The 18,379-nt window shown below is 42.6% G+C and overlaps 3 pseudogenes; all 3 read right to left on the bottom strand.

The window, feature by feature from the left end:
• Positions 1-8,235: 8,235 nt before the first annotated feature.
• LOC141267987 (5S ribosomal RNA) lies at positions 8,236-8,355 on the bottom strand (annotated as a pseudogene).
• Positions 8,356-17,109: 8,754 nt separating this feature from the next.
• On the bottom strand, positions 17,110-17,229 carry LOC141267735 (5S ribosomal RNA; annotated as a pseudogene).
• Positions 17,230-17,850: 621 nt separating this feature from the next.
• On the bottom strand, positions 17,851-17,969 carry LOC141267288 (5S ribosomal RNA; annotated as a pseudogene).
• Between the last annotated feature and the right edge of the window lie 410 nt (positions 17,970-18,379).

The raw sequence follows: 18,379 nt of genomic DNA, 5'->3' as shown, positions 1-18,379 counted from the left end.
CTACCAGCCCATACATTGTAGGTTAAAAGCCCAAGCAAAGACATATTGTCCATACAGGCTTACAGCCCAAGAGTGGCATATCCAGTGGTAGCGTAGCATAGTTTCCCATCATACGAAGGTGACCTTGTCATGGTTGATGGGCACACATAAATTGGCCAAATTATGCGCAAAAAACCTTCATTTTTCATAGTGACATTAGTCTAGATAAAATATTTCTTATATTTTCATGTATGGAGTGCCGAAGTTCTTTTTGCAATTGAGATTACTCTTTTCTTCAGAGCACCCGAATAGACCAGTGAGTGACCCCTCTCTTTTTTCTATTAATCATTTTTGGGATCCCGCTCCTGGAGCATTGCAGCAGGTACGTGTTCACACTATTAGAAGTTTGACAGCCTTTTTTCTGACCATGTGTCCCTCCCATTCAGTCACAGGTGGTTTTAACTAGCTCTACCAGCCCATACATTGTAGGTTAAAAGCCCAAGCAAAGACATATTGTCCATACAGGCTTACAGCCCAAGAGTGGCATATCCAGTGGTAGCGTAGCGTAGTTTCCCATCATACGAAGGTGACCTTGTCGTGGTTGATGGGCACACATAAATTGGCCAAATTATGCGCAAAAAACCTTCATTTTTCAAAGTGACATTAGTCTAGATACAATATTTCTTATATTTTCATGTATGGAGTGCCGAAGTTCTTTTTGCAATTGAGATTATTCTTTTCTTCAGAGCACCCGAATAGACCAGTGAGCGACCCCTCTCTTTTTTCTATTAATCATTTTTGGGATCCCGCTCCTGGAGCATTGCAGCAGGTACGTGTTCACACTATTAGAAGTTTGACAGCCTTTTTTCTGACCATGTGTCCCTCCCATTCAGTCACAGGTGGTTTTAACTAGCTCTACCAGCCCATACATTGTAGGTTAAAAGCCCAAGCAAAGACATATTGTCCATACAGGCTTACAGCCCAAGAGTGGCATATCCAGTGGTAGCGTAGCGTAGTTTCCCATCATACGAAGGTGACCTTGTCGTGGTTGATGGGCACACATAAATTGGCCAAATTATGCGCAAAAAACCTTCATTTTTCAAAGTGACATTAGTCTAGATACAATATTTCTTATATTTTCATGTATGGAGTGCCGAAGTTCTTTTTGCAATTGAGATTACTCTTTTCTTCAGAGCACCAGAATAGACCAGTGAGCGACTCCTCTCTTTTTTCTATCCCTACAGGTGTGGTTTGTTTAGCAGTGATTCACCCGCCTCATCGGGTGTCTTCAAAAATGGCTCGGCGCAGGGTCTCCTGCAGGCTAAACCCTTCATCGCGGTAATGTGACAGAAAGAGCAAGCTGGACCCGTAACTTGGGGGCGGAGCGAGACGTCCAAGGGTGAATGAAGGAAGAGGGTGAGATGGTTGCCAGTGACTTTGAGCTGCTCTTCAGGGGGGAGGGTCGTGTTGCCTGCAAATGTCTTCTGCTTGGGGTTACCGGTGGTTGCCTCCAGCCACCCGGGAGACGCTGGTCCTGGTGAAAAGGAGCCTAGTATTAAAAGTAAAAAAGCAACAATGCTGGAGGCCCACGGTGATAAGAAGGATGCTGGTATTTTGCAGAGATGAAATAGCGCAAGAGAGAAAGCAAATGAAAAAAAGAAAAGAGAATGAATGTGTGCACTTGTTACTTCTGCTGGCCCTCGCTAGGCGGCCGACATCCAAAACCTTCCCTGGGCACCTGCTGAAAGCCTGGCCCCTTCACGGCCCCGGGTGCTTTTAACTAGAGATGAGCGGTGTTCGACTAGAACTGTTCGCCAATCTCAAATTCGAGCTGTTTTGGGCGGTGTTCGAGTTGTTCGACGAACCCGAACGATTTGCAAAAAATTCGGCTGTTCGAGGTTATGTTCGATAACTGTTCGTGCACCAAAAGCGTGTCCTGCATGTCTGGCGCTATTTAGAGCACCAATCATGCAGGGATTGTCTGCCACTCACTGTAATGCCACAGCCATGGTGGTTGTGGCATTACAGTGATTGCCCAAATCGATGGGAACAGTGCCAACAGTGAAACATGAAAAGCCGGCAATTCAGCAGCGGCATACACCTGTACCCGACAATTTAGAACCGAAAGAATAGAGCTTCACACATAGATTAGATAGATATAAACATGTCAGCCACATATATACGAAGTACAGTGAAAGTGCTGCTTACTGTACTTGTCATTTAGCGTAAAGGATTTATCAAAAAAAATAATAGTGTTTTCATGCACCGTCTCTTTAAAAAAGCCAGCCGGCAATTCAGCAGCGGTACCCGACAATTTATAACAGACAGAATAGAGCTTCACACATAGATTAGATAGATAGAAACATGTCAGTCACATATATATGAAGTACAGTGATAGTGTTGCTTACTGTACTTGTCATTTAGCGTAAAGGATTTATCAAAAAAAATAATAGTGTTTTCATGCACCGTCTCTTTAAAAAAGCCGGCCGGCAATTCAGCAGCGGTACCCGACAATTTATAACAGACAGAATAGAGCTTCACACATAGATTAGATATATAGAAACATGTCAGCCACATATATACGAAGTACAGTGACAGTGTTGCTTACTGTACTTGTCATTTAGCGTAAAGGATTTATCAAAAAAAATAATAGTGTTTTCATGCACCGTCTCTTTAAAAAAGCCGGCCGGCAATTCAGCAGCGGTACCCGACAATTTATAACAGACAAAATAGAGCTTCACACATAGATTAGATAGATAGAAACATGTCAGTCACATATATATGAAGTACAGTGATAGTGTTGGTTACTGTACTTGTCATTTAGTATTAAAATAAAGGATTTATTATTAAAAAAATTGGCGTGGGGTTCCCGTTAATTTTAGGCTCTAGCGGAGGTTAAGCAGACGGCTGGGGCAGATGTTTGAAGCCTGGGAAGTGGGTAATACCCACGGAGCTTCCCAGGCTACTAATATCAGCCCCCAGCTGAATACATAGCCTTTACTAGCTATTAAAATGGGGGACCCTCCAAAAAAAATGACGTGGGGTCCCCCCTAATTTAATAGCTAGCAAAGGCTAGGCAGACAGCTGGGGGCTGATATTAATAGCCCAGGAAGGGAGCCATGAATATTGGCCCCCTCTCAGGCTAGAAACACCAGCCGTCAGCCGCCCCAGAAATGGCGCATCCATAGGATGCGCCAATTCTGGCACTTAGCCTCGCTCTTCCACGCTGCCCTGGTGCGGTGGCAGGGGGTAATAGGGTTGGGGTTGATGTCAGCTTATAATGCCAGCTGACATCAAGCCCAGGTTAGTAATGGAGAGGCGTCTATAAGACACCCCCATTACTAACCCCATAGTCAAAGTTAAAAAAAACACAAACACCCAGAATAAAGTCCTTTAATTGAAATAAATACACAATCCTTTATTGTTCTAAATTAAACCATACTTACCGTCACGCCCATTCCAGCTGAAGCCAACGATCTCCTGCAATAAAAGAAAAATAACAAAGCAACCTCATCCTTACCTTTCCATGGTTCCCACGACAGCTTCAGCTCTGCTACATCGAGATGACAGGCTGGACCGCAGCAGAACGCTGCCATCCAGCCTCTCATCCCGCAGACACTGAGAAGCGCAGGCTTGCTTGCGCTGCTCAGCGTCTCTCTGTGACGACATCCAGATGAGCCGAGTTCATGTCCAATGAACTCGGCTCACCTCATGCACGTCACTGACAGCGTGGGAAAATTCTCACGCTGAAGCGGTGAGTGCAGGAGAATTCTCCCACGCTGTCAGTGACGTGCATAAGGTGAGCTCATGTCCAATGAACTCAGCTCACCTCCTGCACGTCACTGACAGCGTGGGAGAATTCTCCTGCACTCAGCGCTTCAGCGTGAGAATTCTCCCACGCTGAAGCGCTGAGTGCAGGAGAATTTTCCCACGCTGTCAGTGACGTGCATAAGGTGAGCTCATGTCCAATGAACTCAGCTCACCTCCTGCACGTCACTGACAGCGTGGGAGAATTCTCCTGCACTCAGCGCTTCAGTGTGAGAATTCTCCCACGCTGAAGCGCTGAGTGCAGGAGAATTTTCCCACGCTGTCAGTGACGTGCATGAGGTGAGCCGAGTTCATTGGACATTAACTCGGCTCATCTGGATGCCCTCACAGAGAGACACTGGGGAGCGCAAGCAAGCCTGCGCTTCTCAGTGTCTGCGGGATGACAGGCTGGATGGCAGCGTTCTGCTGCGGTCCAGCCTGTCATCTCGATGTAGCAGAGCTGAAGCTGTCATGGGAACCATGGAAAGGTAACTATGATGTTGCTTTATTATTTTTCTTTTATTTCAGGAGATCGTTGGCTTCCCCTGGAATGGGCGTGATGGTAAGTATGGTTTAATTTAGAACAATAAAGAATTGTGTGTTTATTTCAATTAAAGGACTTTTTTCTGGGTGTTGTGTTTTTTTTAAATACTTTACTAGAAATTCATGGTGGTCATGTCTAATATTGGCGTGACCCCATGAATTTCGGGCTTAGGGCCAGCTGATAATGCCAAGCTGGCCCTAACCCCTTTATTACCCAGTGAGCCACCGCATTAGGGCCCTGGATGAGTTGGGTACAGCGCCAGAAGATGGCGCTTCTATGAACGCGCCATTTTCCGGGGTGGCTGCGGACTGCAATTTGCAGCGGGGGTGGCCCAGAAAGCTTGGGCCTCCCTGCGCTGCGGATTCCAGCCCCCAGCTGCCTAGTTGTACCTGGCTGGACACAAAAACAGGGCGAAGCCCCACGTCAATTTTCTTTAAATTATTTCATGAAATAATTAAGAAAAAAGGGCTTCCCCATATTGTTGTGTCCGGCCAGGTACAAATAGGCAGCTGGTGGTTCGGGGCAGCCCGTTCCTGCCTGCTGTACCTGGCTGGACACAAATATAGTGCGAAGCCCCACGTCAATTTTTTTTAAATTATTTCATGAATTTCCTGAAATAATTTAAAAAAATTGAAGTGGGGCTTCGCACTATATTTGTGTCCAGCCAGGTACAGCAGGCAGGAACGGGCTGCCCCCATCCACCAGCTGCCTATTTGTACCTGGCCGGACACAACAATATAGGGAAGCCCTTTTTTTCTTAATTATTTCATGAATTTCATGAAATAATTAAAAAAAATTGAAGTGGGGCTTCGCACTATATTTGTGTCCAGCCAGGTACAGCAGGCAGGAACGGGCTGCCCCCATCCACCAGCTGCCTATTTGTACCTGGCCGGACACAAAAATATAGGGAAGCCCTTTTTTTCTTAATTATTTCATGAATTTCCTGAAATAATTTAAAAAAATTGAAGTGGGGCTTCGCACTATATTTGTGTCCAGCCAGGTACAGCAGGCAGGAACGGGCTGCCCCCATCCACCAGCTGCCTATTTGTACCTGGCCGGACACAACAATATAGGGAAGCCCTTTTTTTCTTAATTATTTCATGAATTTCATGAAATAATTAAACAAAAAGTACGTGGGGCTTCGCCCTATTTTTGTGTCCAGCCAGGTACAACTAGGCAGCTGGGGGCTGGAATCTGCAGCGCAGGGAGGCCCAAGCTTTCTGGGCCCCCCCCCCGCTACAAATTGCAGTCTGCAGCCACCCCGGAAAATGGCGCGTTCATAGAAGCGCCATCTTCTGGCGCTGTACCCAACTCATCCAGGGCCCTGGTGCGGTGGCTCACTGGGTAATAAAGGGGTTAGGGCCAGCTTGGTATTATCAGCTGGCCCCAAGCCCAAAATTCATGGGGTCACGCCAGTATTAGACATGACCGCCATGAATTTCTAGTAAAGTATTTAAAAAAAACACAACACCCAGAATAAAGTCCTTTAATTGAAATAAAGACACAATTCTTTATTGTTCTAAATTAAACCATACTTACCATCACACCCATTCCAGCTGAAGCCAACGATCTCCTGCAATAAAAGAAAAATAATAAACCAACCTCATCCTTACCTTTCCATGGTTCCCACGACAGCTTCAGCTCTGCTACATCGAGATGACTGGCTGGACCGCAGCAGAACGCTGCCATCCAGTCTGTCATCCCGCAGACACTGAGAAGCGCAGGCATGCTTGCGCTCCTCACTGTCTCGCTGTGACGGCATCCAGATGAGCCGAGGTCATGTCCAATGAACTCGGCTCACCTCATGCACGTCACTGACAGCGTGGGAAAATTCTCACGCTGAAGTGCTGAGTGCAGGAGAATTCTCCCACGCTGTCAGTGATGTGCATGAGGTGAACTCATGTCCAATGAACTCAGCTCACCTCCTGCACGTCACTGACAGCGTGGGAAAATTCTCCTGCAATCAGCGCTTCAGCGTGAGAATTTTCCCACGCTGTCAGTGACGTGCATGAGGTGAGCCGAGTTCATTGGACATGAACTCGGCTCATCTGGATGTCGTCACAGAGAGACGCTGAGCAGCGCAAGCAAGCCTGCGCTTCTCAGTGTCTGCGGGATGACAGGCTGGATGGCAGCGTTCTGCTGCGGTCCAGCCTGTCATCTCGATGTAGCAGAGCTGAAGCTGTCGTGGGAACCATGGAAAGGTAAGGATGAGGTTGCTTTATTATTTTTCTTTTATTGCAGGAGATCGTTGGCTTCAGCTGGAATGGGCGTGATGGTAAGTATGGTTTAATTTAGAACAATAAAGGATTGTGTCTTTATTTCAATTAAAGGACTTTATTCTGGGTGTTTGTGTTTTTTTTAACTTTGACTATGGGGTTAGTAATGGGGGTGTCTTATAGACGCCTCTCCATTACTAACCTGGGCTTGATGTCAGCTGGCATTATAAGCTGACATCAACCCCAACCCTATTACCCCCTGCCACCGCACCAGGGCAGCGTGGAAGAGCGAGGCTAAGTGCCAGAATTGGCGCATCCTATGAATGCGCCATTTCTGGGGCGGCTGACGGCTGGTGTTTCTAGCCTGGGAGGGGGCCAATATTCATGGCTCCCTTCCTGGGCTATTAATATCAGCCCCCAGCTGTCTGCCTAGCCTTTGCTAGCTATTAAATTAGGGGGGACCCCACGTCATTTTTTTGGGGGGGGTCCCCCATTTTAATAGCTAGTAAAGGCTATGTATTCAGCTGGGGGCTGATATTAGTAGCCTGGGAAGCTCCGTGGGTATTACCCCCTTCCCAGGCTTCAAACATCTGCCCCAGCCGTCTGCTTAACCTCCGCTAGAGCCTAAAATTAAGGGGAACCCCACGCCAATTTTTTTAATAATAAATCCTTTATTTTAATACTAAATGACAAGTACAGTAACCAACACTATCACTGTACTTCATATATATGTGACTGACATGTTTCTATCTATCTAATCTATGTGTGATGCTCTATCTTTCTGTTCTAAATTGTCGGGTACCGCTGCTGAATTGCCGGCCGGCTTTTTTAAAGAGACAGTGCATGAAAACACTATTATTTTTTTAAATAAATCCTTTACACTAAATGACAAGTACAGTAAGCAACACTCTCACTGTACTTATTATATATGTGACTGACATGTTTCTATCTATCTAATCTATGTGTGAAGCTCTATTCTTTCTGTTCTAAATTGTCGGGTACAGATGCTGAATTGCCGGCCGGCTTTTTTAAAGAGACGGTGCATGAAAACACTAATGTTTTTTTTAATAAATCCTTTACACTAAATGACAAGTGCAGTAACCAGCACTGTCACTGTGCTTCTTATATGTGTGACTGACATGTTTCTATCTATCTAATCTATGTGTGATGCTCTATTCCTTCTTGTCTAAATTGTCGGGTACCGGTGTATGCCGCAGCTGAATTTGCCGGCCGGCTTTTTTAAAGAGAGTGTCTTCTGAGCAGTTTGTCAGCTTTTGGACACCTTTGCAGGTGTTTTCTATGTGTTTCTATGTGTTTTTGTTTGCCTGCCATTGGTTTTAACGGTGTTCGACGGTGTTCTAAGGTGTTCGACGAACAGTTCGACGAACAGTTCCTCGAACATCCCGGTGTTCGACGAACCGAACCGAACCCGAACACTACGGGGGTGGCTCAACACTACTTTTAACACCATCATTTCCCCACGGAGAGCTGCGGAGTCAATAAGCACTCCTAGCCGTGGCAAGGATCTCGGTGTCAGGCCTGCGTGAAGGCGGCGGGGTAGCGTACTTAGCTGCCAACTGGCTCAGAGGCCTTGGGGCTTCCATCATCTAAGTTACTTAAGGTCGGTGTCCGGCAAGGCGCCGTTTCATGCTAGCCGAGCTGGGCAGTAGGGCAAAACGTCATCAAAATGGTCTACAGCACCCGGTGTTCCCAGGAGGTATCCCATCCAAGTACTGTCTGAGCCCAGCCCTGCTTTGCTTCCGAGATCAGACGAGATCGGGAGTATCCAAAGTGGTATGGCCAGTAGACGCTGCTCGATCCATCGCCCGGCCAGCCTTTCTCAGGATCGCTTGGTGGCGAGCAATCTGGCCGTGACGGGGCGGGCTCTGAAGGATCCATGCAAAGGCTGTGCCATCCCTACAGGTGTGAATTACAAAAAGAACTTTGGCACTCCATACATGAAAATATAAGAAATATTGTATCTAGACTAATGTCACTTTGAAAAATGAAGGTTTTTTGCGCATAATTTGGCCAATTTATGTGTGCCCATCAACCACGACAAGGTCACCTTCGTATGATGGGAAACTACGCTACGCTACCACTGGATATGCCACTCTTGGGCTGTAAGCCTGTATGGACAATATGTCTTTGCTTGGGCTTTTAACCTACAATGGTGACCTTGTCGTGGTTGATGGGCACACATAAATTGGCCAAATTATGCGCAAAAAACCTTCATTTTTCAAAGTGACATTAGTCTAGATACAATATTTCTTATATTTTCATGTATGGAGTGCCGAAGTTCTTTTTACAATTGAGATTACTCTTTTCTTCAGAGCACCCGAATAGACCAGTGAGCGACCCCTCTCTTTTTTCTATTAATCATTTTTGGGATCCCGCTCCTGGAGCATTGCAGCAGGTACGTGTTCACACTATTAGAAGTTTGACAGCCTTTTTTCTGACCATGTGTCCCTCCCATTCAGTCACAGGTGGTTTTAACTAGCTCTACCAGCCCATACATTGTAGGTTAAAAGCCCAAGCAAAGACATATTGTCCATACAGGCTTACAGCCCAAGAGTGGCATATCCAGTGGTAGCGTAGCGTAGTTTCCCATCATACGAAGGTGACCTTGTCATGGTTGATGGGCACACATAAATTGGCCAAATTATGCGCAAAAAACCTTCATTTTTCAAAGTGACATTAGTCTAGATACAATATTTCTTATATTTTCATGTATGGAGTGCCGAAGTTCTTTTTGCAATTGAGATTACTCTTTTCTTCAGAGCACCCGAATAGACCAGTGAGCAACCCCTCTCTTTTTTCTATTAATCATTCTTGGGATCCCGCTCCTGGAGCATTGCAGCAGGTACGTGTTCACACTATTAGAAGTTTGACAGCCTTTTTTCTGACCATGTGTCCCTCCCATTCAGTCACAGGTGGTTTTAACTAGCTCTACCAGCCCATACATTGTAGGTTAAAAGCCCAAGCAAAGACATATTGTCCATACAGGCTTTTTTCTATCCCTACAGGTGTGGTTTGTTTAGCAGTGATTCACCCGCCTCATCAGGTGTCTTCAAAAATGGCTCGGCGCAGGGTCTCCTGCAGGCTAAACCCTTCATCGCGGTATAGTGACAGAAAGAGCAAGCTGGACCCGTAACTTGGGGGCGGAGCGAGACGTCCAAGGGTGAATGAAGGAAGAGGGTGAGATGGTTGCCAGTGACTTTGAGCTGCTCTTCAGGGGGGAGGGTCGTGTTGCCTGCAAAGGTCTTCTGCTTGGGGTTACCGGTGGTTGCCTCCAGCCACCCGGGAGACGCTGGTCCTGGTGAAAAGGAGCCTAGTATTAAAAGTAAATAAGCAACAATGCTGGGGGCCCACGGTGATAAGAAGGATGCTGGTATTTTGCAGAGATGAAATAGCGCAAGAGAGAAAGCATATGAAAAAAAGAAAAGAGAATGAATGTGTGCACTTGTGAAAGGGAATGGAAAAAAGGCATAGAAGAGAGTGCCCTCTGCTGGTGGAAGGAAGGAAAAAGCAAAAGCCTACAGCACCTGGCATTCCCAGGCGGTCTCTGTTAAATGGTTAATTATGGAAATTCATTTGGAATGTTAATCGATAATCATTTTTCTTTGAGTTCTATGCCTCAGCCATCGTGTCTAGTTGACATGCGCTATTTGTGTGTGTATTTTTTGTTCACTACCATATGTAGAACAGGTGTCCATACGACTGGCTATAAAAGCCCATGGTACAGAAAGGGGGGGCTCTCTTGCTCTGCCCACCCCACAAGACACAGAATCTTCATGCTGAGAAGCAGATGACATGTAGGCCTGGACACATGCTGGACAAAGACATGATTTACCAGCCAGGATCCATGGAAAGATGGGTGAATCTCAACAATTAAGCTAATTATGGACAAATGGACAATTACTTTATAACTAATTATTGTATGTACCTGCTGCAATCTGATTCTTTTTAATGGACAATCCAAGAATAAATAGATACATTTTTTATAAGAATATCGTGATATTGATACTTTGAGAAGTCCTCAGTAGAAAAAAATAATACAGGAAGAGTATTATTTTACAATGGTGAGCCAGCCAGTCCTGTTTTTTTGTTTTTTAAATTAAGTAAGTGAATTTCTTCCGTGAACAAGGTGGGAGTCCTGACGAGCTGAACAGCTGTTGTTCACGTGTCAGTAAATTCACTATTTTGTCACGAGAAGCAGAAAGGACCTACAGACTGAGGAAAGACAGGAAGCAGAGGTACTAACAAGGAACAGAATCACACAGGAAAAGAATCAGACGAACTGAAGACAGGACGTGCTGATAAAGAGAAGCCAAGGAATCTTAAGGTAAGCAAAATATGGATATAATTTCTTCTTTTGCTAAACAAAGTAATATTAATTTCAAAGTTAATGTAGGAGATGACATAGAAGTTTTGTGGCTCAGTTTATACAAAGAATGTGAATTGCAGAATTTACAGTTAACTTCTAAATTGGTAAATAGAGACAAACAGAAATTGAGAAATATTCTACATTTGGTATATTTTTTTCATAGTCTTGTGTTAGAGATTTCTAAGCAGGAAAATAGTGTAGAAGTGTCAGACGGTGATACTGATTCAGACTGTAATGTGGAAAATGAACAAGAAGTAAGACACGTGTCTGTAACTGAAGGTGACCTTGGGTCTGACCAAGAGACGGACATACAGAAACCTGACATGGGAGGAGACATGACTGACATACGAGAAACCGACATACTAGGTGATGTGGGAGGAGACGTGAGTGACGTAGGAGGAACGGACGTACAAGAGCCACTAAAAATATCAGAGAATTCTGGAATTACCCAGGCTCAACTCCAAATTAAAATGAGGAAAAATTTGCTGAAATTATACAAAATCATGCAAAATATGATGTCAAAATCCATGCCTGTAGAAATTCAGAGACATTTGAGAGCTTCTCTGATAAGTTTGATTAATCCAATGAGGAGAGGAATCAATTATTTAAAATATGGATTCCTGTGACATTGTCCAGACGTTTACATTTAATGCCCTGTGAAAATGACTCTCCTAATGGATGGGAAAATGATTCGGACAGATTAAGATATTTGTTTTATTGTGTCACAAAGGATTTTCCCAACATAGAAGATCTGCAGAAACTAAGGATTGGTAGGAAGGAATGTATATATACATTCATGTCCATATTTGAACGGTTGTACAAAGCTCTCATCAAAAATGGAAAAGTACAACATATGATAACAACTTTTGTACAAAAATTCATATTCCTAAATTCAGTTTCCCAAGTTATGGCATCACAAAAAAATTCATTATTTGAAAGTGCGCAGATGCTGGATTTTGTTAGAAAACATGAGAATCGTGAAAAGAAAATAAATCAAGCTAAATTTATAAAACCAGGAAAGGTAAAATCTTACCAAAAGCCAATATCAAACTCTCCTAGACTGAGTCATCCCCATAGTGAACTCTATCAAATACGCAGAAGATTATATATATGTTATAAGCCATATCAGCCAGTGCAAAGATCCATCTCTCCACAGAATGAGTTAATTCTCAGTCAGAACTGTGATTCTCTAAAAAGGAAAATGGCTGAAACTGATGGACAGAGACAGGTGAGACGACCAACTCACAGTGACGTCACGGAATGTGGACAGAAGAACAGGCAGTTCTCTGAGGTTTTGAAGGATAGAAAAATGTCTTTCCTAAATAGGGCGTTCCTGGAGATATTTGAGAGAGACAGAAGATTTGGTTTAGGGAGTGGCTAAGGAAAAACTGTAATTATAATGTTGTATCAAAATGTAATAAAATGTCTCAATATTTATTTATAATCTTATACAGTAAAATTGTAGTTACATAGTTTCTAATAGTTCATATATATATATATATATATATATATATATACACTTGTCTAAGTAGAGATTGCGTATAATTGTATTTATATATACGTTTATAAGATATATATATATATTAATTAATAAATTAGAACTACATATCTATAAATTTAAGTAGCAATATTTTGAATTACATTAGAACCAACCAATATATGTATAAGATATTTAAATAATTCTGTTTCTGTATGAATTTGTTATTTAATTTTATTTTCTTATATTTCCTTAGAGTTTTCATTCCAAAGCAGGATTTGATCAAAGAACTCTAAAATGGATTTATTTCTTTATTCACACAGGAAGTGAAAAAATTGCATGATTTCATGTGTATAACATTTTAAAATAGTAACAATATATCTAGTTGAACTATAATATATATGTAATACTTATTAATTCTTTTGTGTTGCTAATATTTTCTGTGCATGAAGTGTTCGTGCAAATTAAAGTAGCTTTACAGCATGACGTGTGACAGCTGCGGCCTTTGAACTTTGAGCTAATAGTATAGGATCCCATTCATTCTATTTTCAACTGATGTAACTTAAGACCAGGCAGCCAGTGAAAAAAGAATCTAAGACAAGAGTTTTTTCAAGTGTCTGAAATTCCAGTGACTTACTCTCATATTATATAATATGTACTTGGGGAATAGTCAAAGAAATATAAAGATATTCAATTGATATGGCAATGCGCATTAATAAATTGGGATACAACAATTTTGGGTTAAATATATGTATATTTATCTAAAACTTCATATGTGGAATGTTTGAGTTGAACAGATCTGTGAATGTCAGAGTGAAGGTGACAGATGAGTAAATCAGCAGCTGCTAAGTGTGATTGATGTGACAGAGGCCTCGTATGTTTGTATGTTTGAAAAAAAAAAATGTTTCTTTATGTGAAGGTACAAAAATATATTTAATTCTGAGGAAATTATAATACATAATTAGGTATTATCTACATATATATATTTCTATATTTCTTTAATAATTATTATTTCTTGATTTAACTAATAGTGGATAAGGGCAACCACACATCAAAATGGTTTACAAAGCAAATTTATATTTAGAATAATTTGCCACATGATAATAATCTTGAATAACTATAATATTATTTTTAATGGTTACCTAAATAGGTACACACCTCTCTTTAGTCAAATCTATGCTACTCATCAATATGAAATTTATGCACAATATTTCTAGAAGAATAATTATTTTTAATTTGGTTCTGATATATACATAAATTTTATAATATAATATTTTTGGTATTAAGGGGGAAAATGTGTTTTTGATCCTGATTGCATAATCACTTTTGATCAATACTTATTTTCCACACATTTTAATAAAGAAGAAATAATAATAAGGTACTATGGTATAATTAAGAAGGGTATTACAGGCAAAGTTGCATAATTTAATATTTTTTGGTGTTACAAGGTTATGACAAATATGAAATTATCCAAATAATGGAGATATAAGGGTATTTTTTATGGAGAATATAATTACTCTGCATTTGTTATTAAAATTTAAAGGCCTTATTTTTATTTTTATTCTTATTTTTACTCTTAATTTTATTTTTCATTTTTAAAATTTTATTCTTACTTTATATTTCTTATTTTTCTATTTTTTCATTTTTTAATTCTCATTTGATTTTATTTGAGTTCAATATCTCAATTGAGAAAACACATTAATATTTAATAAAGTAATGTCTAATACAAGAGTATTGCTTCATTAAATATATATTGCTAAGGAAAAAAATGTTTACATTTTCTGAGTAAACACAACAATTCATTCATTCATTTATTCATTCATTCATTCATTCATTCATACATTCATATATTTATTCATTTTGGTTCAGGAGTATACATTCTTTGATATTATTGGTTTAATAAAGATATAAAAACTTGTTTTTTCAAAATACACTGACACCTATGGGTTGGAAAAGGTAATTACACCTATGACATAAAAATGTTCTATCATATGGAGAACTTGATTGATAATGAATTATTATCTATTATTGTTTATTATTCCAAACATAATTTATTTTAATATTTTGATAATAATTAGATGGATATTACTGATTGCTATGGTACGCTGTGATATTATAGGTTAGGAAAAACTGCCAGATTTGGTATCAGATTAGGGAATGAAGACTTCAATCAAGACATCGCAATTATGAATTCTATCTTAATAAAGACTTTTAATTTTTATAAATCAAAGAGATTCTCAAAAGTTACAAGAAGAAGCAACTGATATCCGGACGTCTCAGAAGGTAACAGGTGTGAATGCTGAGTGTTATAATAGACTGTGTCCATTACATACAATACAATTCACACCACTGATCACCAGGACGGCAGAGGACGATGATCCTATATGTACTGTGTTGTGTTCAAGTTTCATCACGTTCCAGTGGTTTCTTATCACCTGCAACGCTTCAATGAAAGCTGGTGAACAGGTAATACCTGGCATATGTGTCCTGTATATAAAGGACTGAGTACTGGTTATGGTGCTATATAAAGCAGGAAAGTGTCAAGTTAACCCTTGCTTTACTGACCAAAGACGTCACATCTGTTCCAAAAGTGACACGAGACCAGTGCGGACACACGGAAGATTCCAAAGACGATCCAACGTAAGTCCAGGTGACACTGCACAGATATTAAAGCTACATTTCATCCATGGACTTTGTTTTCTTATCAACTGACACAAATGATCTTTCTAATAAAGAGTACAGTTTATGGACTGAACAATAATGAGCACAATTATGGACTGTACAATATCTACATGCTGTAATTTATTTCAAAGGAGTTTTCATCTAAAGACTGTGTTATAAAAGAACCAAGAAGAAGACGAGACGACGACCCGATGACATCAGATGATGATGATTGAACTCGCGATTGCTTCAATTTAGATATAGGGAAGTATAATTATACATATTAAATGAATATTAGTCACGGCTTACCATAACATGAATTCACATCATTATATAACAATAATCCGATATTGATACTATTATTACTATTATTATTATTATGGAAATTTAATGATATTGCCAAGGAAGGAGGAAAGAAAAAATGATTGATGAATGTATCTTCTTTTGAGAATTTTCAGGTAAAGTCCTTTTATTCTCAAAAAGGGGGAAATGTTAAATGGTTAATTATGGAAATTCATTTGGAATGTTAATCGATAATCATTTTTCTGAGTTCTATGCCTCAGCCATCGTGTCTAGTTGACATGCGCTATTTGTGTGTGTATTTTTGGTTCACTACCATATGTAGAACAGGTGTCCATACGACTGGCTATAAAAGCCCATGGTACAGAAAGGGGGGGCTCTCTTGCTCTGCCCACCCCAAAAGACACAGAATCTTCATGCTGAGAAGCAGATGACATGTAGGCCTGGACACATGCTGGACAAAGACATGATTTACCAGCCAGGATCCAAGGAAAGATGGGTGAATCTCAACAATTAAACAATTAAGCTAATTATGGACAAATGGACAATTACTTTATAACTAATTATTGTATGTACCTGCTGCAATCTGATTCTTTTTAAAGGACAATCCAAGAATAAATAGATACATTTTTTTAAGAATATCGTGATATTGATACTTTGAGAAGTCCTCAGTAGAAAAAATTAACACAGGAAGAGTATTATTTTACAGTCTCCCATCCAAGTACCAACCAGGCCCGACCCTGCTTAGCTTCCGAGATCAGATGAGATCGGGCGTGTTCAGGGTGGTGTGTCCGTAGGCAGAGACATGCCTCTCACTTGCTGCTTTTCTACTTTGACGTCTGGCTGCCGGCTGCCCTTTCCAGTGCTCAGCAAGACCAGGTCCTTTTGTGCTTTCCCTTCTCTTCAATTTTTTTGCTGGCTTCCTTAAAAGGTCTTGTAGACACAACACCCCACTCAGAGCCGCTGAGCTCACTGATCGGCTGCAGCGCTGTCGACGGAACGTCAGCTTCAAGGCCAATGCCACAGGCCGGGAGCAGAGGCGATACTCACAGGTAGACCCGGGTAGGGTGAGTAGAGCGCGGTTAGTTGCTTTCTAATAGCCTGCAGCCGGGGATTAACTTTTAATGAAAGGGAACAATCCCTTTGACTGTCTGCAGCGCGCCACACCTAGGAAGCGCACTCTCACACACAAGCCAGCATGCACACGTGCTCGCACGTGACAACACCCCCTATCTGCCTCTTCAACCTCTCCGTCACCATGCGTCAGAATCTCCTGCCTGTTTTATGATTTCAGGGCCCTAGCAGGAATCACCCCCCCCCCCAATTCCTTCCGCACCTTCCTTGCCTTACTAGCACTGAGGTTAGCTCTTTGTCAGCCGTCTGGCTTGGTTACACAAGCTTTTTTGCAGAGAAACATGTTACTTCTGCTGGCCCTCGCTAGGCGGCCGGCATCCAAAACCTTCCCTGGGCACTGCTGAAAGCCTGGCCCCTTCACGGCCCCGGGTGCTTTTAACGCCATCATTTCCACACGGCGAGCTGCGGAGTCAATAAGCACTCCTAGCCCTGGCAAGGAGCTTGGTGTCAGGCCTGCGTGAAGGCGGCGGGGTAGCGTACTTTACCTGCCAACTGGCTCAGAGGCCTTGGGGCTTCCATCATCTAAGTTACTTAAGGTCGGTGTCCGGCAAGGCGCCGTTCCATGATAGTCGAGCTGGGCAGTAGGGCAAAACTTGATCAAAATGGTCTACAGCACTCAGTGTTCCCAGGAGGTCTCCTATCCAAGTACTGTCCGAGCCCAGCCCTGCTTTGCTTCCGAGATCAGACGAGATCGGGCGTATCCAAGGTGGTATGACCAGTAGACGCTGCTCGATCCATCGCCTGGCCAGCCTTTCTCAGGATCGCTTGGTGGCGAGCAATCTGGCCGTGACGGGGCGGGCTCCTAAGGGTCCATGCAAAGGCTGTGCCGTCCCTACAGGTGTGGTTTGTTTAGCAGTGATTCACCCGCCGCATCAGGTGTCTTCAAAAATGTCTCGGCGCAGGGTCTCCTGCAGGCTAAACCCTTCATCGCGGTAATGTGACAGAAAGAGCAAGCTGGACCCGTAACTTGGGGGCGGAGCGAGACGTCCAGGGGTGAATGAAGGAAGAGGGTGAGATGGTTGCCAGTGACTTTGAGCTGTTCTTCAGGGGGGAGGGTCGTGTTGCCTGCAAAGGTCTTCTGCTTGGGGTTACCGTTGGTTGCCTCCAGCCAAGCGGGAGACGCTGGTCCTGGTGAAAAGGAGCCTAGTATTAAAAGTAAAGAAGCAACAATGCTGGAGGCCCACGGTGATCAGAAGGATGCTGGTATTTTGCAGAGATGAAATAGCGCAAGAGAGAAAGCAAATGAAAAAAAGAAAAGAGAATGAATGTGTGCACTTGTGAAAGGGAATGGAAAAAAGGCATAGAAGAGAGTGCCCCCTGCTGGTGGAAGGAAGGAAAAAGCAAAAGCCTACAGCACCTGGTATTCCCAGGCAGTCTGCCATCCAAGTACTAACCAGGCCTGACCCTGCTTAGCTTCCAAGATCAGACAAGATCGGGTGTGTTCAGGGTGGTGTGGCCGTAGGCAGAGACAAGCCTCTCACTTGCTGCTTTTCTACTTTGACGTCTGGCTGCCGGCTGCCCTTTCCAGTGCTCAGCAAGACCAGGTCCTTTTGTGCTTTCTCTTCTCTTCAATTTTTTTGCTGGCTTCCTTAAAAGGTCTTGTAGACACAACGCCCCACTCAGAGCCGCTGAGCTCACTGATCGGCTGCAGCGCTGTCGACGGAACGTCAGCTTCACGGCCAATGCCACAGGCCGGGAGCAGAGGCGAGACCCACCGGTAGACCCGGGTAGGGTGAGTAGAGCGCGGTTAGTTGCTTTCTAATAGGCTGCAGCCGGGGATTAACTTTTAATGAAAGGGAACAATCCCTTTGACTGTCTGCAGCGCGCCACACATAGGAAGCGCACTCTCACACACAAGCCAGCATGCACACGTG

Source organism: Phyllobates terribilis, unplaced genomic scaffold (genome assembly GCF_046119375.1).
Source record: "Phyllobates terribilis strain yellow unplaced genomic scaffold, ASM4611937v1 Scaffold_4__5_contigs__length_816908805, whole genome shotgun sequence".
Taxonomy (NCBI): domain Eukaryota; kingdom Metazoa; phylum Chordata; class Amphibia; order Anura; family Dendrobatidae; genus Phyllobates; species Phyllobates terribilis.
Note: the sequence above shows the minus strand (reverse complement) of the source record. Positions and strands in the feature narration are given on the sequence as shown.